General features: G+C 46.1%; 1 pseudogene; it reads left to right on the top strand.

Annotated features, from left to right (window-relative positions):
• The first annotated feature begins 799 nt into the window (after positions 1–799).
• On the top strand, positions 800–13798 carry LOC137219038 (ubiquitin-conjugating enzyme E2 R1 pseudogene; annotated as a pseudogene).
• The last annotated feature ends 10910 nt before the right edge of the window (positions 13799–24708 follow it).

A 24708-nucleotide genomic window follows, 5' to 3' on the forward strand; every position in this document is an offset into this window, starting at 1 on the left:
CCCCAAGGACCCAGGCAGTGAGTTATCAGTGAAGATCTGCTGAATGAAAGAATAAATTAAAGGGTAAGTCATGTATCTGTTCTTGCAAACAGTCAGCTTTGATTATTGGAGAAGGAATAGAATCTGTACAAAAAGGAGTTAATAAATAGTCCTGGAGGGCTTCCCTGGTGGTGCAGTGGTTGAGAGTCCGCCTGCTGATGCAGGGGACACAGGTCGTGCCCCGGTCCAGGAAGATCCCACATGCCGAGGAGCGGCTGGGCCCGTGAGCCATGGCTGCTGAGCCTGCGCGTCCGGAGCCTGTGCTCCGCAATGGGAGAGGCCACAACAGTGAGAGGCCCGCGTACCGCAAAAAAAAAAAAAAAGTCCTGGGCCATAGCACCACCACTCGCACCTTCTCACTGCCCTCAGAGAAATGACAATGTGGGAAGATAGAGAACGTTTTGCAGCTGCAGCTCCAAGCCTTGAGGGCTTCCCTGCACCGTGATGGGGTACTGAAGATCACACCCCAAAGTGCATCTCTCCCCACCCCACTGCCAGGTTCTCCACTCTCACCCCCTTTGTGGCAGAGGACAGAGTAAAGGGAGGGCTGGGAGGAGGGGAACAGGATCTGATAACAAAGCAGGTCAAACCACAGACCTAAAAGAGCACGTGGTAAGCCCCAGAGAGTGGCACAGGCAGCGGCCGAAACACCAGGACTGCCTGCCCCTCGGCTGCCCCTTGGCTAGCTCCTGTATCTCCAGGGAGGTCTGCCATTTGGGGCTGGGCTGCAGTCCCAAGCCTCCTCTCTGACCTCCTTATCATGGTGGGCATCACAATCCAGGACCCAGAATTCTCTCCCACTGGCAGCGAGGCCACAGTGCCTGGAAAGGAGGGCTGCACTCAGCTGTCCAGGTCAGGGCAGGCCAGACCGAGGTGGTGTACATTGGGCTGTTTCAAACCCTGAGCAAGGGCAGTGGGGAGGGCACCCACATCCTCTGTGGGCAGTGATGGTGGACAATGTGGCAACAGAGCAGTTCTGGGAAACTGGGCCAAACACAAGGAAAAGGGCTTAAACAGGGTGTGGAGGGACCAAGGGTTTGCCATGTGATGCAGGCCCAGTACCAGCGAGTGTAAGAATAAGTGCAGGATCTGACTCCTGAGAGAAGAAGGTAATCTCACCTGCACCCCACCATCACTGGGTGAAGAGCCAGCAGCTGGTAACACAGGATCACGGCTCCTTAGCTTCTCATGATCCAATTTCCAGCGTACAAGGGATTGTAGATGAGCTGGGAGACAGGTCTCTGGAGGAGACAACCACCGCTGGCTCTGCTGCATGAGGACTTCTGCTGGACCAGGGGAAGAGGCAGAGAAGAAAAAATGCTTAAAGTGACATCCTACACTGGGAAGTGACAACTGGGGAAGGCTTGGCAACAGGAGTGGCAATGGGAGTTTTTCAGGCAGTGGGGATAGCTGAGCACAGCCAGGATGCAGGAACGTCCATGTGTACCTGGAGGAGAAGAGCAATTCCTCACACGAGGATGAGAGAATAGAACGCTTCATGGTCCCAGAGGAAGACAGCCAGTGGGCAGAGTAGCTGAGGAGAGGCAAGGTGGGCCTAAGTGATGGAAGCTTGATCCGAAATTGGTTCCAGGGCCCAGATGAGGAATTTGCTCAGGAGACCAGTATTTTCCAGACTTGCCTGGGACATTGATTAAAATACAGATTCCTAGTCTCCTACCACTGAGATTCTGATTCTGTAGATTGGCGGTTGGGTCCAGGAACCATAAACAGCGAGGAGCTATTGAAACGGAAGAGTCTGGATAAATGAAATCTGGTTGGAGGCTGTCACAGAAAATATACCAGTAGCTGTAATCATAATAATAGCTATGACACTTACTGTGTGCCAAGCACTGCTGTAAACAAAGGTTACTCATTTGATCACGTGCACATCAGCTTTATTATTCCCATTTTACAGGAAAGGAAACCGAGGCACAGAGAGGTTAAGGCCCTTGCCCAAGTTAGAGCAGCACCATCAGATGTGACCCCAGAAAATCTGTCTCAGATGCCTGTGCTCTGAAGCACTCTGTTATTCTGCTCCTTGAGGGTGAAGATGAGTCCCCTGACCTAAAAGGAAGTTATGCCCTCCCCTTGCAGTGCCTTCTGGGTTCATGGTGCTCTCACTCTCTTCACCTCAGTTCACCTCCTCCTTCCTCTCACCCAACCCAGTGGGGAGAGGTGAGTGGACCCAGGCTCCGGAAGTCAGAGGGATCTGTCCAGTTAGGTGGAATGTGGTGGAACCCTCAGGCGTTTCCTCTTTGTCCTACCTTCCCTGCCTGTCAGCTAAGAAAAACTGACACTTCCACCAGAGAATGTGCTATTTTTTTCTTTCCGACGTTCATCTAAACAGGTCCCCTATCTCCGTAGGCCAATTAATTGTGCAGACAGCAAACAGTCTGGGAATTAATCAACCAGAATCTAGAGATCAAACCAAACCTTACATATCAGGGTCAGACACGTCTCCAGTTTTCTCGGCGGCAAGTTGTGTGGTTCTCCCCCCCTGGAGTGTCTTTAGGATCCCTTCCCATTCAAACGCATTCTGCTGAAATCCTTGGTTTTCCCTCATGTTTCTTCCCCGTGTCTCTAATCTGAATGTTCTCTTCTGTTGGCCTTCCTTCCCACATGACTGTAAGGAATTTAAATGTGGACGAAATTCCCTTGGGAATTCATAATGCTCCTCAGTTTATTTTTAGAGCAGCTTTGGCATGAGGAGAACAACACTGAACTTGGGAACAAAAGCCCAGTGTTCAGAGCCTGTAAAGTGGAAAAGTCACTTCTGGATTCCTCAGGGGCAAAACGGGAACACTACTGTGAAGGTTGAATAACGCAGTGAGTATATCCCTTCTTTATAAGCAGCAAAGACCATCATTTCCTATAGTCCAGTAGATCCTCTCTAAGGCCAGGTCAGTTTGTCTAAAAATCAAACTCTCCTGGCTCTGGGTGTGGTATGTACATTATCTCACCACCTTGCACCTGCAAAAAGCAGGTCACTGGAGTCCAGACTTAAAGACCTCAGCAGGGCTTGGCTGTGAGTCAGAGGCCAGAAGACTCTCAAGCACCTTTCTTCAGGGTTAGCCTGTCCTTGATCAGTCAGGGGAGGCTGGGAGAAGTGTCATTCTGACCACAAATATGGAAAGCCAGAATACATATATTACTAGGAAGATCCTGGAGACCCTGTACCCTCCAACAAAGAGGCAGGACAAATCAGCCCATCTCATTCCAGCAGCATGTGGGATGCGAAACCAGAGCACCAGTTATGATGCTGCTTAGAGCTCTGGCCCACTAAACATCAGTACAGGCGGCAACTGGAGAACACCCGTGCCTGGTGTGGATGATGTTTTGAATGTTTATTAGGCTGGTCTGAGGCTGTTGTTTGTTTCCTAGAAGCAAAATTATCTCATGAAATTCTCTGTCATTGTGTATATGAGTTTGGAATATGAATATTAATGAAATAAAATGATACACCTTCCACTGAAACTTTATTTGTAGATTTTATTTTCTGCTTACAGGAACATTGATGTTAGTGCTTAGGTCTTTGCTGCATTTAAAGTGCCTCTGTAAAATCTCATTTGGAGTGAATATTCCATTAATATTTTGTAGTTTGGGGCATTGTTCCTTTTGTGTTTTGGTTGTTTGCTTCCCCACTTCAAGGGAGGGGTGGGAAAATGGAAAGAGGAAGGCAGAATTCAAGCTACTGAGAAGGACCTGTGTACATCATCAGGCAACAGAACAGGGTGACATGGACAGAGCCCTACAAGGTCAATTCTTGTTACGGCGAAGGCACGTCTTGTGGAAATTTTTCATTCTCTCCATGGTTCCCTACCACCAACCACCAGTTCTTTATTTTGATTATTTTCTGTATTTATAACCTCACCTTGTTCAAGAATGGATTTAGGTAGCTTCAAGAAGTTCCTGTGGTTAATTTAACAATTGAGGAAACAATCCCGAATCTTTGAACAAATGACTCAAGCTCCCTGGGAATAGATAGGATACGGAGCTACCTTCCCAAACTAGCTCTGATGACCAGGTCAGAACTGTTCAAGGACTCCCAAAAATGAAACTGACAACTTGGCTGGAGTCATCCCAGGGTTTGGGTGAAATACTCCATCACACAGACCCCTGAGGGAAACCCAAACACTGACTTGTCAGCTCCTATCATCAGAGCTTTTTGGAGGGTTGGGTAGTATCTCACTATACACATTCCTACAGCCCAAGAAGGCAAGGAGCCTTGGTGGCGGGGCCGGGCTGTGCCCCACCTTCCCCACAAGCTCTTTGCAGGAACCCAAGGCAGGGGTGGCAAGAGCTCACTGCTCCATGAGGCCGAGCATCCTCACAGGGCTCCTGGAGCAGAGTAAAGCCTTGCTCTACCATGACTCTAGAAGGAGTCCTTAAGAGTCCCAAGTGCACAGCTGAGACCTGGAGCTTAACAGGTTTTATACTACTCGGCTCCACAGAGAGAAGAAAAGGTTCACACCAGAGCAGTTTGAGGACAAGATAGCAAATGCTGTCTCTTAGTCTCAACCCAAATAGTTTCAATGAATATCAGACTCAACTTATGCTGCACAGCTCCTACCAAGAGACAGGGAAAAGGTGCAAGGGCGGTGCAGGCACAGGCTGGGAGGCAGTCATGGCTGGGAGCAGTTCCTTCTACCCTACAGGGCCACCTGCACCTGCAGCCCAGTCCTCTGGCTAATCAGAATGTAAAGAATCCTAAAGACCATATAAAAACAAGGTGAACTAGCCTAAATTTGCTGAGAGTGAGGTTGTTGATGTCACCTCTGCTACTTACCCGAAGTCAGCAGACATGCTCCTGTTCCCTTTCCTACTGCAAAACCTGCCCTGGGATGGGATGGCAGGTGAAGCCCAGTCACGGCAGAGCCCACTTCACTGGGGCCCTTCTCCCAGTCACTAACATTCAAGATCCCTAAGAAGAGGCACTAGTCTGTAATGTTCAGGGCTGGATCTTCAGTAATAGCAGTGGGCCTGGCACCTGGTAAGTCATCAATAATATCTACTGAATAAATGAGTGAATGGAGTTTATCCTCAAGAGAAACCTAAAAAACTTCTTCAGTGTACTTTCTGTGGATTTATTTATGTTTTGGAAAGGAAAACTCCAAGGACTGGATCATAGAAATCAAGTGATGCTGGAGTTTCCAGGGGCTGAAATGAACGTCCTGAGAGAGCCCAGCCAGGCTACAGAGGAGGGTGGCAATGAGCAAGGTGGTGTCACGAGAAGAACCCTGATGAGTCCACATATTCTAGAATCTTGGCAATGCCATCTTCTCCAACCTCCTTCTCAGTAAAAGGACTCCTTTTCTATAGGATCCTTCCAAGCAGGGTAAGAACCCACAGTCGTTGATCAGGGCAGTTTTTAGGTTGCAAATAGATGGTAAATGAGTATCTTCCCTGTCCCCACCCCACATCCAAATCTTTGCATATAATCAGAAGGAGTAATATCAGAAAAGTATTATCTGTAGACTATTTGACTCATTTGTTCAACAAATGTTTAAGAAGTCTAGGCCCTCTGAGGATATAACAGTGGTCCAGATCCAAGGTACTACAGGACCTTATAAGGTACCACCTGCCTTTGTAATGCCTATCACAGTTTACAAAGAACTGTTAGTTGATTGTATGGCCGCATTAGAACTGCTGGCAAAACTGCTTTGGGGTCCAGTCTGTTGAATAAACTTCTTCCTGGTGGAGGTGGGGAGAGAGTAGCCTCCACCTGGGATCCTAAAACTTAATCACCCATCATGCCTCGAAGTTTCCAGCCAAAGGGCAACAATCATTAGTCATAGCCTATCCCCAAGTTCCCTTTCTTCCCATTTAGCCTTCAAATCAATAAGATAATTACTGCTGTAGTCTGAAGGTTTTACATTTTCTATTATTCTTGTTGACTGCCATTCAATTTTTAAAGTTTATTTTTAACTTAATGATTTTTGTGGAGAGATTTTCTGGTTCATTGGAGGTTTTTGGTTTTATGGTAGAATTAAAGAAACATAAGAATATAATTTAGTCTGATTTTCTTTTCTGGCCTAAATCTGAATTTGACAATGTTTTCCAAGGCTGAGTTTTTGTGTGTGTCTGTTCCAGTGACCACTATTTCTGTGGAGGTATTAGAGTTAGCTACGAGGAACAGAATGCTGTTTTGTGAAATGACAATTGGGGAGTCTGAGGAAATGAGAACAACTTCAGGAGTGAGTGTGGAGAAGGACTTAATTGGGGGGAATAAGGTAGAGTAGGAAAAACACAGTCTGGTTTGACCCCCAGCTCTATGACCTTGGGCAGGCCACTTACCTTTCCTGAACTCTGAACTTCTCATCTGCTAAATAAGAAAATGACTCTGGGTAGTGTGTGCTAACATTGATAGCAGTGGCCATGACAAAGGGCCATTCTGTGGCGTGTAGGGCCGACACACAGGGTTGGCGCATCAGGCCCCGAAGTCTGGAGACTGGCTTTCCGTGCAGAGTGACTGGGGCGCCTCTGTTGGGATGACATTAATACGGACAAGACTCCGGCACTTCGTGAAGACCGGACTGAGGGTATTAAGTAAAGGGGAGTGAGGGTGAGGTCTGCCTCAGTCTCAGAGAACTGAAAAGAGGCTTCAAAACCAAGGGGCCCATTCAGTAAACAAGACCAGCTGCCTGTGGAAGGGCTATAGCCACCATCTAACTCATCCATCCAACCCAGTGTGTTTTCACTCCGTGACAGAACTCCTTGCATCTTTCCCCTTGTCTTCCTCAGCTTCGAAACCAGGTGGTAAAACAGGATTCCTGTCCAGCTCCACATCCTTCTCAGATAATTTAAGCTCCACGTGGGCCCTCAGATCACACAGCTCACGCGAAAACCTCCTTAGCACATGTTGGGAGAGTCCAGGGTGCAGGCTCTGGACTGACAGCCACACAGGGGTTTCACCAAGTCCCACATCGTGCTTGGCTCAGCCAGGTGTGGAGGTCAGTTTGTAGAGCGACCCTACTTCGCTGGCTGCTCCTTGTGTCCCACGTGACTAAAGCAATGCTTTTCTGGCCAAGCTCTGAGTACAGACAATGTTACAGACAATGTTCCTTCCCACTCCCACATCAAAAACCTCATCTCCATGGTATTCTCACTCTAAGGTACCCATCTGCTGCCCTGGATTCTCCAAACAGAATCTCTCCCACTTTTCCCAGGTCCTACACATCTGAATGTATTTGGGGAAGCAGTTTATTTTCTTTCTTTCTTTCTTTTTTACTTTGCCCCCAACCTTCTCTTTGGACATCCAGGAACGCAGTTACTCCCCTTTTGAAGACGCCTAAGTCAGTCTAGGACTCACCCATCTCTTTGCAGCCTCACTCTCTGCTGTCACTTAAAAAAAAATTTTTTTTTCATGTTTCCTGCCCTAGCCTTGCAGCCCATAATCCATCTCACCCTCTAAGACAAAGCAGGTCTAGGGTATTCCAAGTAGAAGGTCTTTCTTATTTTGAACACCACCTTGGGCCTTCCACGTTCCCCATCACTTCTCTTCAGCATCTCTCCACCCTGGGACCTTGCAGTACAACCTGAGGCCAGACAGTCAGGCTCAGTGAGGCACAAAGCAAATCCACTTTACTACAGGGGGTAGACTCTCTAAAGGGCAAACTCTACTCAACTACATAAAAGTAGATAAATCACAGCTATCCAGGACCTAAAAGCACAGGCTTGGAGCCTGTTTCATTCTCGTGTGCTACTATTATCCCCACCCTCTTTCCACCTGTTCCCTGTCCCCAGCCCCAGAGCCTGGCCCTCCACTCCACCCCAGCCAAAACATAACATCTGTCATCACTGTGTGGCTGGTGGGATGCACCACCCTCCCTGTCTGGCTTCTCTGCGACTTATCATTGCATTGAGGACAGGCTGTGCTCCAAGTCACCCTGACGTTCAGAGAAGGGCTCCTCCCCAGCCTCCTGAAGACTTCTCCCTGGATTCCTCTCCCCACTAGACTCTCAGCCTCCTCTCTACTCTCCTAGACTGTATTGCCTACTGCAGACTTCTCCTGTCTTTTGGGCACTCGTGACCATTCTGCAAGCATAGTCACATCACGGGGCTTTCAGGTCCCAGTCTCTCAAAGATGTCTCCCTTTTTCTTCATCTCTGCCCCAATTCCAGGAGGGCCTTTGTTCAGGCCCATTACCAAGGCCTCAGCAATTCACCCTCTCTGGGCAGGCAGAGTCTTGGCAAGGGGAGCAGAGACTGGATTTTAAACCCAACTTGTCCCCAGAATGGGCTTCTAACTGTGAGTTTAGCGCACTGAACTCACATTTATATTAACAGAGGTTTCTGCCTCAGTCAGATTCAAGTACACTTAGCAGCAGAAGTTGGGGGGAGGTGAAATTTCCAAGATTCCCATTTACGAATTACATCTACCATAGCGCTGATTCCAGCCTACCTGAGCCCTGTGGAATAATTAAGAGGAGGAACGTTTTACTGTATTGGAGGAAGAGAGGAAAATGAAGAAAGAAAAGGGGAAATGGAGGAGTGGAAAAAACTAGATTTTCATTTATCTGCCTTTTTTGGTTAATTTCGATGTAAATATAGAAGGTCTTTCGATTTATTAACACAATTAAGTACCTACTTGCTGTTAGGAAAACAAATTTCTAAACTGTCATCCCCTTATGCTCTTTTCCTAAGTCACAACATCTGTCTTTGTTTTGGGGCTTGGATTTTTCTTCCTTTTCTTCCTATTTTTACAGTCCTCAAGACAGCTACCCCAACGCCACAGTGTCATTAACACAGTTGCAGCTTTGATTCTGCTGGCTCTTTACCGTGGTTCCCGCAGCCGTCGCTAGCCCATTGTCCTACCCTGCAGAGAGGTCAGCAGACGCTGTAACTCATGGGCTGAGGCATTCGAAGAGATATCAGGGAGCCATCATCTGGGCATCAAAATAAGCAAGAAATCTAAGTGCTGAGAACTTTGATGCAGCAAAGAATCAGGAAAAGCGAGGCTCCTGCTGTCCCTGCTGCTCAAGGCATCCCCCTCCAATGGCCTGAGAGAAGGTGAAGCCTCAGGTGTCCTGACAGCTGGAAGCAGCCTTAGCTTCTCCTAAGACGAACAACAGGGGCACCTACTAGGTGCCCAGTACTGTACTGGTTGCTCTACCCACATTATCTTTCATTATTTTCCTTATATTTTCCAGATGAGAAAACTGAGGCTAAGAGAGACACAATGACTTTTCTAGAGGTCACATTATCACCAAGAGATCAGTTCATATAAGGGGAACTTGCTCTAGGTAAATTAAGGATGAGCAGGGCTCAGGAAGCAGGGTGAAGCCATTAGGAAATTAAAGAGGGGAGGAAAAGAGGGGCACTGACCCCACTCATCATTAGGCCAGAATTTAGGTGCCAGGACACAAGCCTTCTAATAACTTGAACGGGACCCTACCTTGTGCCCTGGTGCTCAGTTGATATTCAAACGTTCCAGGGCTCCACTCCTAACCCAACTCTGAGTGAGGCAGCAGGTGATGTGAAGCTAAACAGCTACGTTCCCAGCCACCTCTAATCTCATTTGCTCACCTGGGTGCACGTGGCTTGCTCCTTAGGACTAAGATTGTTTACACCTACTTTGTCCAGTGTTGCTCTAGCCTCTCAACTCCTCTCTTCTCTCTCTTCAGGGAAGAGAGAAAACGTCCCATTTGGGGGCTGTTGGCTTCTAGCCCAAAAGCTTTATTCCAGATGGATCTGCCTCTGGCTGGCCACCCAGAATAGACAGGTGATATCCATATTCTCAGCTCATCCAGACCATCTGTTCGTTTTTCCATAACACTGTCCTCTGGGTCCATGCTAACGGCCCATTTAAGAAAATGCTGCTCCAGTAACTAAGCCCTTTGGTGGGAATTTAAGATGGAGCCTTATTATAATTTACTTCAACTGGTAGCCCGTAAAATTATGGTGGGTTTCCAATAGAGTCCTAATGTTCTCCATAAAATGAAAACAAGGAAGAATTAGAAAAGTAAATAGTCTTTATTACCTCCTAGAAGTCACTGCATAAATCCACTATCAGAGCAGCAATGTGGCCCAATTCATTGATTCCCACAAGCACTGACTGACTCTCTGTCATGCCCAAAGTTTTCTGATTAAAAAAAAAAAAATCAAGGGACACAGTTGTGATAAGATGAACCCTAAGTTTGAAGAAAAATACGTGGTGTTTATTAGGCTAACTTGGAGAGCTTTATTTTGCTGACTAGACTTTTTTTTTTTTACGGTACGCAGGCCTCTCACTGTTGTGGCCTCTCCCGTTGCGGAGCACAGGCTCCAGACGCGCAGGCTCAGCGGCCACGGCTCACAGGCCCAGCCTTTCCGCGGCATGTGGGATCTTCCCGGACCGGGGCACAAACCCGCGTCCCCTGCATCGGCAAGCGGACTCTCAACCACTGCGCCACCAGGGAAGCCCAACGGACTAGACTTTTTACTCTCACTAGAGAGAAGTTGTAGAGCAAGGGGAGAGAAATGCTGCCTGGTGTAGAAATTTGATTGTCCTGCTGTATGATTTATGATGGACTCTTACTTCCAATAAATGCCTCACAAAACTGTTGAGAAAAACCTACATTTTCATCAATGTGTTTCGAGTTTCTGTTTTCTTCATGGAAGTAGATGCACTAAAATGCTATGTTGGCAGAGTCCGCTGAGGAGGGCCCAGTCACAGATGTATTACACAAAATGAGACAAACGTGGTTCCTGCCCTCAAGGAACTCATGATCTGGTAGGATTGGTAAGACAATTACAGAATAGCATTGACACGGGTGAGGCTTTGGTCAGGACCCAAGTTAGGTGCAACAAAGAAATTCAGAGCAGAGCAAGACATTATGACATCTTCATTTTGACACTGCTGATTTTATATCATAAGTGCCACCTAAGTACTGATTTTTATTGCCCCATCTAGTGAAATTGAGGCTGGAGAGAATAAGGAATAGGGTTAGGATGTACGTTTTGCATCTTATTTGATATAACTTGACAGTGTATGGTTGACAGAAGATAACTCACAGAAATAGTTCTATCTGTTGGGATGGAGGGACTTTTAAGCATTATACCAAAGGCAGAAATAATAAAGGAAAAGATTGATTTGACTGTGATTTCACACATAAACAGACATATACACAAACACACAAACCAAGTTAAAAAAAACTGGAAAAATATTTGCAACATATATCACAGACTGTCATCTTCTTTCTTTTAAGTTGGTTTAAGTTTGCCTTGATTATGCACTTAGATTCTTACCAAGCTCTGCCCTGCATCAGTGTAACAATGGTTTATTCAAATGATTAATAAAAATATACACCTGAGAAACTGTCACTGACCAGAGGAAACAAGGGGGAAATGATAACTAAGTGCAATGTGGGATCCTGGACTGGATCCTGGAACCGAAGAAGAAAATGGACAAAAGTATATGTTCAGATAACTCAAAAGAAGAAATGAATAAAAATGAATATGGCCAATGAAAAAGGAAAAGAAGTCCAACCTTACTTTCCAATCAAAGGAAAATTATATACATAATCCATATTATAAATTGTATCTACAATCCATATTATATATAATTTATACTCTACACACACCCCTTGGATTGGCAAAGACAAAAATGATCAATGATATTCAGTCTAATAGTGGTATTAACTGGTAAAAATCATAAAAGCATCCATTTTCCTGTATTTCTGCCTTGATTTCTTATTATTATCTATACTTCAAACTAGTTTAAGGTGTTATCACCTGTCACTTGGGCAACCATAATAGCCCCCTAACTTGTCAACCTCTGTTCATTCTTGCCTCTGTTCATCAGTTCTTTCTATTCAGCCAAAGTTATCTTTTTAAAACACAGAGAATCCCCAGTCATTGCTTTTATCTCTCCTTGCTGTTGGAATAACAATAAAATCTTTAACAAGACCTGTGAAGCCACCTGTGGTATGCTCCCTACCCATTTTTCCAGCCTCATTTTGCCCGGTGATTCCCCTCTCTTTCCACTTCAGCCAAACAAGCCTTCTTCAACTCCCCCAGCAGCCACATTTGCACAGGCTGAGGCCAAAACGCTCTTATCTCCCCTATTAGTCTAGTTATCTCCTACTTAAGCTTCAGGCCTTATCTGAAATGTCACTTCCCCCAGGAAGTCATCCTTGAACTCTCCAACTAGAAGGAATTCACGTGACTGTACTTTCTAACAGTATATGTGTCTTCTCCTAGTAATACTTACACAGAGTCCACAAGGGCAGGGACCACACTTGGTGGGGACCACACCTGGTGTTGCTCACCGTTGTACCCTAAATAGTACACAGTACTTGGCACACACTAGGATCTCAATAAATGTTGAATGAATCATGAATCTTTCTGGAGATCAGTTTGGCAACACATGTTAACATTTTAAACGTGTATATTCTTTGACTCAGTAATTTATTTCGGGAAATTTATTTTTCTTTTATTCCATTATACACATACACAGAGCACAGCACACACACACGGGAGTGAGTCCTAAGGTTTTCCACATTTCTAAGTACAGTTGACCCTTGAACAATTTGGGGGGTTAAGGGTGCCGACCCGCTGCGCAGAGAACCCAGTAGGGCACTCTGCCTATGTGGCTCCGCCATTATCCGGGGTTCCTCTCTATGCCTGGTTCCGAATTCTCAGATTCAACTAACTGCAACTCCTGTGGTACTGTAGTAGTTGCTACTGAAAAAGAAATCCATGTATAAGTGGACCACGCAGTTCAAAACCACGTTGTTCAAGGGTCAACTGTACGTGCATGTTATATAATCAGAAACAGAAGATACTTTCATTTGGGGGGAGGATGTACATTAATTGTCTTCCATAGGTTGTATCAACATATCCCCAGATTAAAACAGTCGCATCAAAGGGAGGACATCAAAATATCACTGTCATTCCAGTTCCAGAGCGGGTCCCAACTTGCTGTGACAAAAGGGTCACATGTCAAAAGTCAGAGCAGGGGAGCACCCAGGGGCGCAGAGGAGGAAGGCGGCCCCTCCCCCCAGCCGCTGCCGCCCAGCTCGCCCCAGGTGCTGCTGCTGGGGGAGCCGGTGGAGGGCTTCGGATGACCCTGGTGGACAAGGGTGACCTGAAATGGGAGGCGGCCATCTTCGGGCCCCCCAACACCTACTCCGAGGGCAGCTACTTGAAGGCATGTCTCAAGATAGCCATTGACTACCCTTACTTCCCGCCGGCCTTTCTGTTCCTGACCAAGATGCAGGGCCCCAACGTCTACGAGGCTGTGGACGTATGCATCTCCACCCTCCATCCCCCGCTCGACTACCTCCTACCCCCTGAGCGGGGAGCTGCCCTCAGAGCGGCAGAACCCACCCAGAACACAGTACCATCTCCTGAGCATCACCTCCCTCCTCAGCGAACCCAACACTGTTTCCACCTGCCAACGTGGACGCTTCCGTGATGCACACGAAGCCGGAAGAGAGCGAAGGCAGGACCGGGAGCACGCGGACGTGAACCGGAGGCAGGTCCTGGGGACCAAGGCGGACGCGGAGCGGGACGGCGGGAAGGTCCCACCGCGCTGGCCCAGTGCTGCGGGAAGACCCAGGCCCGGTGCCCGACCAGGGCTCGGACCTCTTCTACCAGCACGACTACAGGGCGGCGAGGCCCAGGCCGAGGCCCGCAGCTGGGGCGGGGACGACGAGGACGACTCAGGCCACGAGGAGTCCCGACAGCGCATCCCCACCCACAAGCTTACAAATTTTACCTCAGCCGGCCGGACCGTACGGACTCTCGGCCGCCTCTGCCGCCTCGACTACCTCGGGTAGGCGTGCGCTGCCGGCCCCCAGGTCCCGCCCTGGGTTTCCTCTGCTTTGGAGCGAGGCCCCGCCCCGCCCGCTGTCGCATCCTGCGGGCGGCTAGCGTGCTGGGCGCAGGCGCGGCGTGGAGGCGGTGCCTGGGGGCCACGGACCCCGGCCCCGTCTGCACCTCCAGCTGGCTGGAGCTGGAGACTTGGGGACCCAGCTTGCGAGTGGACGGATTAACTTGGGGTCACCTCTTCTCTCTGCTTTGGTTTGTTTGGAATCTAAAGCGATTTTATGAGAAGCCAAATAAATTAAAAAGTCAGAGCAGGCAGAAATTTTCAACTAAGGATAGGGCATTGTAGAGGATCCAAGGTCCAAGGACATCTTCAGGAAAAGGTAGCACGTGAGTGAGGTTATAAAGGATAATTAGGATTCACATAGATGAGGAAGATAGGAGAGGCTGGGAACTGCATGTCAGGCAACAGAAAACAGGATCAGCCCAAAGAGAGGTACGGAGATGGGAGTGTGCAGGGCAAACAACGTGCTTGCTCATTTGGCCCAGTGTAAGGGGTGTAGAGAGAAGCAAGAGACAAGAGAGCACAGGTAGGCTGGAGCCAGATCACAAGAATCTCAATAGCTGATGGAAAACAATGACGGGATTAAAGTAGACGGTAAACATGGCAGGCTCCATGCTTTACTATTTTTTCTTCTTTTTTGAGATGGTAAAATACGCTATTATGCTCAGTGCTGCAGTGAATATACTTATATATTTCCCCAGCCACAAGCTTAAATGTAATTGTAGGAGAAATTCCTAAACATGGAGTTGATGTGTGCAAGGATATGCACATTTTAAATGTTGATAAATATTCTGAGATTGCCCTCTTTAGAGGTTGTATCAATTTACATACCTCAAAAATGTACAGATGTCTGTTTTCCTACAACCTTGTCAAAAATAGGTTGTCAAAAATACATTTTAAGGAACTTTGGATATTAAGTGAAAAATATAGTTTTTGCTTATATTTGTTTATTGTGTGGGAACCTAGGTATCTTTTCAACTATCTTAGCACCATTTGTATTTCCTTTGGTGATAGATTTGTTCATGTTGTTTGCCAGTTTTTTTTATTAGAGTGTTGATCTTTTTCTTATAGATTTGTAGGAGTTCATATTTTAACAAATTTAGCCCTTCTTCTGACAAGTTTGTTACAAATATTTTTCCCTGTTTATGACTTGTATTTTGACTTGATTTGTAGAGTTTCCTACCTTGCAGAAATGTTTGATCTTTAGAGTCAAACTTATCAATATTTTTTTTATGTCTCCTGAATTTTATCATGCTTAGTTCTTCTCTATTCCAAGATTATTAATTTTTTTTTCCATTTTTCCCTAGAACCTTGGTAGTTTAATTTTCATGTTGGTAGTCCATCTGGCACTTATTTTGGTATAAAACTTGGGAGAAATACAGATTTATTATTTGCCAGATGGCTACCCAATTGTCCCAACACCATTTATTTAATTGTAAATTTTTCCCACTGATTAAAATATGCAACTTGATCAAATCCTAAATTCTTATAAAAGCATTTGGGTCTATTTCTGATTCTATTCTGTATATTCTGTTATTTCCACTATTTTATCTTCCAGGTCACTTATCCATTCTTCTGCCTCAGTTATTCTGCTATTCTAGAGAATTTTTAATTTCATTTATTGTGCTTTCATCATCATTTGTTTGCTCTTTAGTTCTTCTAGGTCCTTGTTAAACGTTTCTTGTATTTTCTCCATTCCATTTCCAAGATTTTGGATCATCTTTACTATCATTACTCTGAATTCTTTTTCAGGTAGACTGCCTATTTCCTCTTCATGTGTTTGGTCTGGTGGGTTTTTATCTTGCTCCTTCATCTGCTATGTGTTTCTCTGTCTTCTCATTTTGCTTCACTTACTGTGTTTGGGGTCTCCTTTTCGCAGGCTGCAGGGGCGTAGTTCCCGTTGTTTTTGGTGTCTGCTCCCAGTGGGTAAGGTTGATTTAGTGGGTTGTGTAGGCTTCCTGGTGGAGGGGACTAGTGCCTGTGTTCTGGTGGATGAGGCTGGACCTTGTCTTTCTGGTGGGCAGGACCGCACCCAGTGGTATGTTTTGGGGTACCTGTGACCTTATTATGATTTTAGGCAGCCTCTCTGCTGATGGGTGGGGTTGTGTTCTGTCTTGCTAGTTGTCTGGCATAGGGTGTCCAGTACTGTAGCTTGCTGGTCGTTGAGTGGAGCTGGGTCTTAGTGTTGAGATGGAGATCTCTGGGAGATTTTCGCCATTTGATATTACATGGAGCTGGGAGGTCTCTGGTGGAGCAATGTCCTGAACTCAGCTCTCCCACCTCAGAGGCTCAGGCCTGACACCCGGCCAGAGCACCAAGACCCTTCAGCCACATGGCTCAGAAGAAAAGGGGGAGAGAGAGAGAGAGAGAGAGAGGGAGGGAGGGGGAGGGAGGGAGGGAGGGAGGGAAAGAAAAGGAAAGAAAGGAAGAAAGGAAAGAAAGGAAAATAAGGAAAGAAAGGAAAATAAAGTTATTAAAATAAATATTATTAAAAATTAAAAAGTAATAAAAAAAGAAAGAAGAGAGCAACCAAACCAAAAAATAAATCCACCAATGATCCAATGATAACAAGCACTAAAACTATACTAAAACAAACAAACAAAAAATATGGACAGACAGAACCCTAGGACAAATGGTAAAAGCAAAGCTATACAGACAAAATCACACAAAGAAGCATACACGTACACACTCACAAAAAGAGAAAAAGGAAAAAAAAAGTATGTATCTTTTGGGAGGTCTGAGGTCTTCTGCCAGCGTTCAGTAGGTGTTCTGTAGGAGTAGTTCCACGTGTAGATGTATTTCTGATGTATCTGTGGGAAGGAAGGTGATCTCCACGTCTTACTCCTCCACCATCTTGAAGGTCTCTCTACACCTATGTTTTAGGGTCAGCTCTCCAAGATCTCTGCATTACCAGGTTGAGAAAGGAAGGTAAAATTTTACATTGTCCTTTTCTTTCCAAATCCAGACTCTTGTGAATATGGTTTTGAGGTGCCCATGAGTTGTCATGCTCCTTCTCCCAAGGACAACTATTTCCTTCTTTATGAAGTCTTTTTATGTGTGTGTGTCTCTCATTAGCATTTGAAAGTTTCCCTCACATAGGTCTTTTGGGTGTCATACTATAGGAAGATCATTTGTCAGATAGTTAGCTAGTTAGGAGAGGAACAAAACTGGAAGTGGGATGGTCAGGTGAAAGAGCACTCCTCAGGCAAGATTTAATGCAGGACTGAGTTTTATGAAGGCAGTCAAAGTAAAAACAGCAGAATTTTTTCCTTATTAGAAACTGGACGCCAGGGAGAAAAAAAAGAATCAAAGACTTCTCTAAGGTTTTGAGCTTAAGGAATGATGAGGTTGGGGATAGTATTCTCAGAAAAGGATAAGAAGGAGAAGAATCAGATTGTGAACAGAAAGATTATATATATGGTTTGGGAAATACTGGCCCTTGGGGTCCAGCAAGATGTCCAGGTGGAAACGTCCATCAAGCAAGTGGAAATAAATGTCTGGAAGGTGAACCCATAGGGTGAGAGTCAAAACTCTTCTGGGAAGTGGGATTAGCTAGAGAGAGGAAGATGAGGGCAGGACCTTGGAGACAATCTTGTTTGAGGAGAAGAAGAAAGAAGAGCCAGCAAAGGAATCGGGAAATGAGGAGCAGCTAGAGTGAAAGAAATAGTCCAGAGAGTCGGAGAGAAGAGAAGACAGTGGTGAAGGAAAGCACTGCTGTACCTGCCTTCACAAAGTGCTCTCATAAGCTTGTATTAGACGCTAGTCATCTGAGGTTCAAATCTTGACTCCATCACCTAGGAGTTATATGGCTTGAGGCAAGTCAGTTAAGCTCTCTGAGCCTCAATTTCCTTATCTGTGAAATGGAGATAATATTATAATAGTGCCTACCTCATAATGCCATTGTAATGATTAAAGAAAGATACTTCTTTTAAAAGATAGCCAGCACTCAGAAATACTAGCTGCCTCCTTCTTTCCTCTGTGTATCTGCTGAGGTTCATAAAGGTTGAGTGGCATTCCCATGCACACAAATCTAAGGAGTGGCAGAATCTCTGATTCAACTACACTGGAGTTACTTCGTTCTGGAAGAGTGGGCAGTGACATCAAGGAGGTTGAGAGTTTGGCATTTAGGACATTATAGGGGAGTCAGTAAGGAAAATGTCCTTCAGAACAGTGGATACAAAAGCCAGATTCCAAGAGATTAAGAAGTGAGTGGCTGCTGGTTATATATACCCAGAAGAAATGAAAACAGGATTTCAAAGAGATATATGCACTTTCATGTCTATTGCAACATTTTTCACGATAGCCAAGATATGGAAACAACCGAAATGCTTATCAATGGATGGATGGATAAAAAAGATGTGAGATATATATAAAATGGAATATTATTAAGCCACGAGAGAGGAGGATATCCTGCCATTTCGACCCTGAGCACATTATGCTACGTGAGGTGAGTTAGAGAAAGACAAGTACTGTACGGTATAGCTTAGATGCAGAATCTAATAGTCAAACTCATGAAAAATAGAGAGTAAAGTGGTGGTTACTGGAGAGTAGGGGGATAAGATTGATGTTGCTTAAGGGTACAAACTTGCAAGGAGTAGTAGATAAGCCATAGTTATCTAATGTACTGTAGAATGAATACAGACAACAATAGTGTCCTATAATTATGTATTGTGATAACTATCGATACAATGACAACCACATTACAATATATTAATGTATCAAAGCAACATTTTGTACACTTTAAAGTTACACAATGTTATATGTCAAATATATTCAATTAAAATAAATAAATGAGTGAGTGGTTTATTCCCTCCTATGAGCTCTGTTCTCGCTCTCCCAGTAGCCTACTTTCTCATGTATTCTTCTAAACTTTCTTTACGCATATACAAATATTACATGGATTAAAATGCAGTTCACTTTGTACACTGTATTCTGTATCTGACTTTTCCTAGCAAGCGTCCTGGAGTTCTTTCCATCTCTGTATGTACAGAGTATCTTCGTTCTTTTATACAGCTGCATTCCAGTGTGTGGATATATTATAATTTAATCTGTTCACCAGTTATGAACATTTGGGTTGTTTCCAATCTCCCACTTCCATAAATAACGCTAGGATGGTTAACCATGTACACATGTTGTTTCACACAGCGGTTCTTTCTGTAGAATGAATTCCCCAAAGTGAAGTTCCTACAGGACAACGTCTTAATCAGACGTAAAAAGAGAATCAACCTATAAACACAGAAATCAAGGCTATAACTCTTCTGTTAGGTGTCCAGTTTAGCACAGGAACAGATAACTAAAAATCCCTATAGGAAAGCTATTTCTTACTTCCTCTCTCTGTAAAAATAGAAAACAAATCCAAACACCCATGATGAATGTGCATTTTACTCCCCATTTAATGTGCTTTGCTCCAGATGTTAGAGAAATCATTGAGTTTGATGTAGTCTGTTATAATTTTTATTCACAGTGCTATTCAAAGTCTCTCGAATAACATTAGGGAGGTGGCTGAGTTTTGCAGGAATTAATATAGAGACCTGAGTTGGAGTCCATTAGAGTGACAACTATAGAGCCATTTTATGGTCGTACAGCTTCAGCAATCTTATGTTCCTAAATGGAGTTATTGGGTTAGTGGGTGGCAGTCATGGAAGTTTAAATTGGTATTGTTCTCCCACTCCTCTCCTGTCAGTTTCCAGCACCCCGACCCCAGAAACAACTGTATAACCCTCAACTTACAACAAGGAGCCTCTTCTTCCGTGAGGCTTCAAGCACTAAGCCAGCTTGGCATGTCCACGGCTGGCAGTAGAGACTTGGCACTTCCACTGCATGGGGCAGAAGACCCAGAGAGGTGGCCTGTTCTCCTTATTCCTGCTATCCATCCTTTCCTTCTAGATGATTCTGACAGTAAGAGAGCTGAATTTTTGCAGAGAAGCTCCATCCCAGGTCATGTCCTCATAAATCAGAACGAGCTGCCCTCCCACAGTCTACTCCAAGGACTAGCCCTGCAGCCTCAGCGGATGACCAGCCTAGGCACTCCAAAAGAGAACGCGATGGGCCCTGTAACCAGAGGGACTTGAGAAAAGAAGAGAAACGGCCAAGCAGGCAGAAGTATAAAAATACTTGAGTCTTGTAGCATTTTCTTAGGAAATTAAAAAAATAATCATCATCACAAAAAAGTCAGAAAACTGCCCGCAAGGAAGGAAGAGCAGTGGGATACACCAGCTAAGCTGGATGCAGCCAACAGCATAGCTCCGAAGGTGGTGCTACCTGGTGAAGATTCAGAGCGCTCGCGCAGGGTTAAGGAAAGTAGCTCAAGAAACTCCAGTGAGCTGGGGAAGCCTGGAGGAAAGGCATCAGAAATCAAAGTGCAGCTGCTCTTTCTGCTGTTTAAATCATTATATATTAGCTGCAAATTTAGTTTGTTGGCCAACACTCAGAAGTGACATATGGCCAATAAAAGGTTCGGTGGAGTTTTCCATCTGCTGTTCAACTTTACCGTGGCTTCCCTGCGGGCTGCTCCGTGTCAGAGCAGGCTGCACTTCGGAATCTGCAGTTCATGAACTGCACGCAGGCCATTAAATGGGCACGGTTCTATGCCAGAGTATGCCACCAACCCAGCAGAACATCTGACAAGTTGATGTGCATGGTCCCTGGAATTTGTTCCACACTCAGATCTAACAGTCTTCCAGGAGCCACTGAACGAAAAGCGTCTGAGTGGACACGCTCTCTGGAATGTTGCAGGTGGGGACGCCGTAGGTTTTACAAGGGGAGTTCTCCTGAGGCATCGTCTGGATACCCTGCATAAAGCTTGTGAGAGACAACTACACTCTGGTGCCCATTAAAACCCCTGCCAAACGCAAAGGAATTGGCAAGGGCCAGTGGCTCAGGTTCGGAAACCGTATTCACTGGTTTTAAGATACAAAGAGAAGAGGTTTATTTTCCCGGCTCTAGGTTGTTCATTTCACCCACCTTGGAACTAGAATTGCCTGCAATTGAGTAAACTGTGTCCACTTTGTGCTGTGTTCACAGCGATCAGCTGGTGTGCTCCTTCTAAAAGCGGTCCCGCTACCCTCTGTGGCTAATATTCAGGGACACCTCGATGGACTTCCCGCCCTGTCACTTCTGTAGCCACCCTACAGTGGGGGATACATTGTTACCCCAAATCTTGGAATGGAAGGAATATAGATAGTCAAAATCATTCTGATCCTTTTCTAATTTTTGTGTTCTTAAACGTGGAATTGGGGGATGAATGATGTCCACAGTGACTCCTTTGTTTCAGTAAAAGAACAAAAATTGTCCCAATAGGTGATTTCATGGTAACCCAAAGGGACACCAGCAGAAAATATGATGATGCACAGTACTGTGTTCGCTTGCATTCTGCATGATGCTGTCATTTCTCTTGCCTGCTGTGCACCTGTCAGAAATATACGTCCAAAGGCAAAGTGAGATTCGGGGTTAGACTCAAAGAAAGCCCTGTCGCGAACTCCTGTTTTGAATCTGCTGGCAGAGAGATGGTGGAGGCGCAAGAGGGAGGCAGGGGAGAAAAAGGGACTTGTTGAAATACTACACAGGAATTGATGTAAAAAATGAAAAGTCCCGGGCTTCCCTGGTGGCGCAGTGGCTGAGAGTCTGCCTGCCGATGCAGGGGACACGGGTTCATGCCCCGGTCCGGGAAGATCCCACATGCCGCGGAGTGGCTGGGCTCGTGAGCCATGGCCGCTGAGCCTGTGCGTCTGGAGCCTGTGCTCCGCAACGGGAGAGGCCACAACAGTGAGAGGCCCGCGTACGGTAAAAAAAAAAAAAAAAAAAAGTCCCTGAGTCTGTGAAGAGGTGGCACAAGTTATAACAATGAATCATTTGCACAGAAATGGGCTCTCGGTTGTGACAGACAGTGAGGATTTAGGAAGATGAACTCCTCCTGGGTTCAGCAAGTAGCTAAGGCAAGGAGGCCAGTGGCGCTTGGGGTTTGCAGAGAGTCACAAACTCTTTCCTGAATGTGCTGACTTGGCAAAAACTCAGTCCTCAAGGAGCCAGCCTCTCTGGAGACTATAATTTTTTTTAACCCCTGTGTATTTGAGGGGAAAGTTAATCTCTCTGCCTCTGACTTATTTACACTTAAGTCATCAAAAAAGTTGTTTTGTTTTGTGCTATTTGCTGGCCAGTAAGTTAGAGTCTAATTTAGAAACAGCCTCTGGTCTTGGAAAAGGAACCAAACCCAGACACAAGACTCAGACCAGCTTCTGCTTTGATTGCAAAGAGTGAGAGGTTATTTCTTTGGGTAACACCGTGGGGAAGGCGGTCTCTACATTTTAACCCCCAGCTCCCACGCTCCCACCACCAAATGTGCGCGCGCGCACACACACACACACACTCACACACTCAACTAAGGAACTGAGTCTAGTAGGAGGTCAATGGAACAGGATGCCTGAATGGCTCTGTCCCCTAAAATTAAATTGGGTCACGGTAAACCTGCAAAAAGTAATGGTTAAGATGCATCATCCTTAACCGTTAACAGGGACAGGCTCTGGAGGCAGATTGCCTCGGCTTTCAGTCCTGCCTTTGCCCTTTTCTCGCTGAGTTACCTTAGGCACTTTACTTCATCCTGCTGAGCTTGTTCTCTCATTCATAAAATGTGGGCAACGATAACGGGGCCTGCTTCCCAACGGCGAGCCTTAAGTGCACTGACCCTCAGGCAGTGCTCAGTGTGGTCTCTACACACAGTAAATACCCAGGGCCTGCTTCAAATCAATGAACTGTAACCCACCTTGCCAGATGGCACGTGCCCATTGGACACCTGTTGCTCCACCTCAGATCCTCTCGGCCTCCCCTGACTCCCGCCCCAGCTGTCACTGCAGCTGGAGCACTCGCCCAGGTGCAGTAGAGCAGCCCCGGCCGCGTGCCCATGTCCCGGGCCTCTCACCTCCTTGAGCGCCTCTCTGTGGTCTTCTGCTGGGTTCTCCTAGAAGCCGACTCTTGGATAAGGACACAGAGATGCTCCTTGGAACACTGAAAGGGGAGTCAGGGAGTGAGATGGGAGGAGAAGAAAGCCAATGAAGGGTGTGGTAATGAGCAGGTGATTGCAGTGGTAATTGAGGCTCGACCACTGGAAGCCTCTGGAATAACATGCAGCACAGGCTTCATCATGGGTTCACACAAGGACAAGGATGCTAGCGTATTTAGCCACCAGCGACTCTCAGGCTCTCTGGGACGTTAACTCCCTGGTGTGTGGGCGGGGCCTGCTCCTCAACCCAAGAAAGCAGAGAGCTACAGGTGGTGCTCGCCTAGAAAGCCAGGGTGCGCAGGGAAATCGGGGGCACTAAGGGGCATGGCAGGGCCTGACCAAGTGGCTACGCCCATGACCAGGAGCCCTGGGACTTCTCAGGGCCCTACTCAGGACCCACACATGCAGCCAGGATGCACAGAGGCATTAAGAACCCATGGAGTGGGCTTCCCTGGTGGCGCAGTGGTTGGGAATCTGCCTGCCAACGCAGGGGACACGGGTTCGAGCCCTGGTCTGGGAATGATCCCACGTGCCGCGGAGCAACTAAGTCCGTGAGCCACAACTACTGAGCCTGCGCGTCCGGAGCCTGTGCTCCACAACGGAAGAGGCCACAACAGTGAGAGGCCCGCGCACCGCCCACGCACTGCAACTGGAGAAAGCCCACGCACAGAAACGAAGACCCAACACAGCCAAAAATAAATAAATAAATAAATAAATAATAAAAAAAAGAACTCATGGAGTAAACCTTTTAGGCAGGCACTGGTGGGGAAGACAGAAGCTGGCGGATCAATTCTTTGCTCTCTCTCGCCTCAGGGTCAACTGTCCCGAGATCCAATTTATACCTCTTCTTAGAAAATGACCTCATGAGATGAAGCGACTTAGGGGAGGCTGGCTCTACAGTCCATCCCCACCTCACCCCTCCTGCCTCACTGCCCTCTGCCCTCATTCCTGCTCCCTGGAATTATGTTGTTCCAGTAAGCCTGGGCTTCTGGGGAAGCCAGGCTAAGACAATAGGGTAAATTTCATATTAATTCCAATCTCCATCACTCTACCAACCTCACAGAGACTATATCTTACTGAGTGCTGAGAGGCACGATGGAGAATATCTAATCATGTGTGACCTGTTAAGAAGGTAAGACCTTCTAAGTTATCCAGGAGAAAGTATTAGGTCCAGGTACATGGGTATCCCTAGAATGGGAAATACAGCTCCTGGAGACAATGGTCCACAAATGCAAAAACCCCACTTCCATGGAGGCAACCTAAGTGTCCATCGACAGATGAATGGATAAAGAAGATGTGACACATATATACAATGGAATATTACTCAGCCATAAAAAGAAATAAAATTGAGTTATTTGTAGTGAGGTGGATGGACCTAGAGTCTGTCCTACAGAGTGAAGTCAGTCAGAAAGAGAAAAACAAATACCGTATGCTAACACATATATATGGAATCTTAAAAAAAAAAAAAAAAGGTTCTGAAGAACCTGGGGGTAGGACAGGAATAAAGACGCAGACATAGAGAATGGACTTGAGGACACAGGGATGGGATGGGGAAGGGTAAGCTGGGACGAAGTGAGAGAGTGGCATGGACACATATACAACCACCAAATGTAAAATAGATGGCTAGTGGGAAGGAGCTGCATAGCACGGGGAGATCAGCTCCGTGCTTTGTGACCACCTAGAGGGGTGGGATAGGGAGGGTGGGAGGGAGACGCAAGAGGGAAGAGATATGGGGATATATGTATATGTATAGCTGATTCACTTTGTTATGAAGCAGAAACTAACACACCATTGTAAAGCAATTACACTCCAATAAAGATGTTAAAAAAAAAAACCACTTCCCCAAATTAAAGAAATTAGAA

Source organism: Pseudorca crassidens, chromosome 1 (assembly GCF_039906515.1).
Source record: "Pseudorca crassidens isolate mPseCra1 chromosome 1, mPseCra1.hap1, whole genome shotgun sequence".
Taxonomy (NCBI): domain Eukaryota; kingdom Metazoa; phylum Chordata; class Mammalia; order Artiodactyla; family Delphinidae; genus Pseudorca; species Pseudorca crassidens.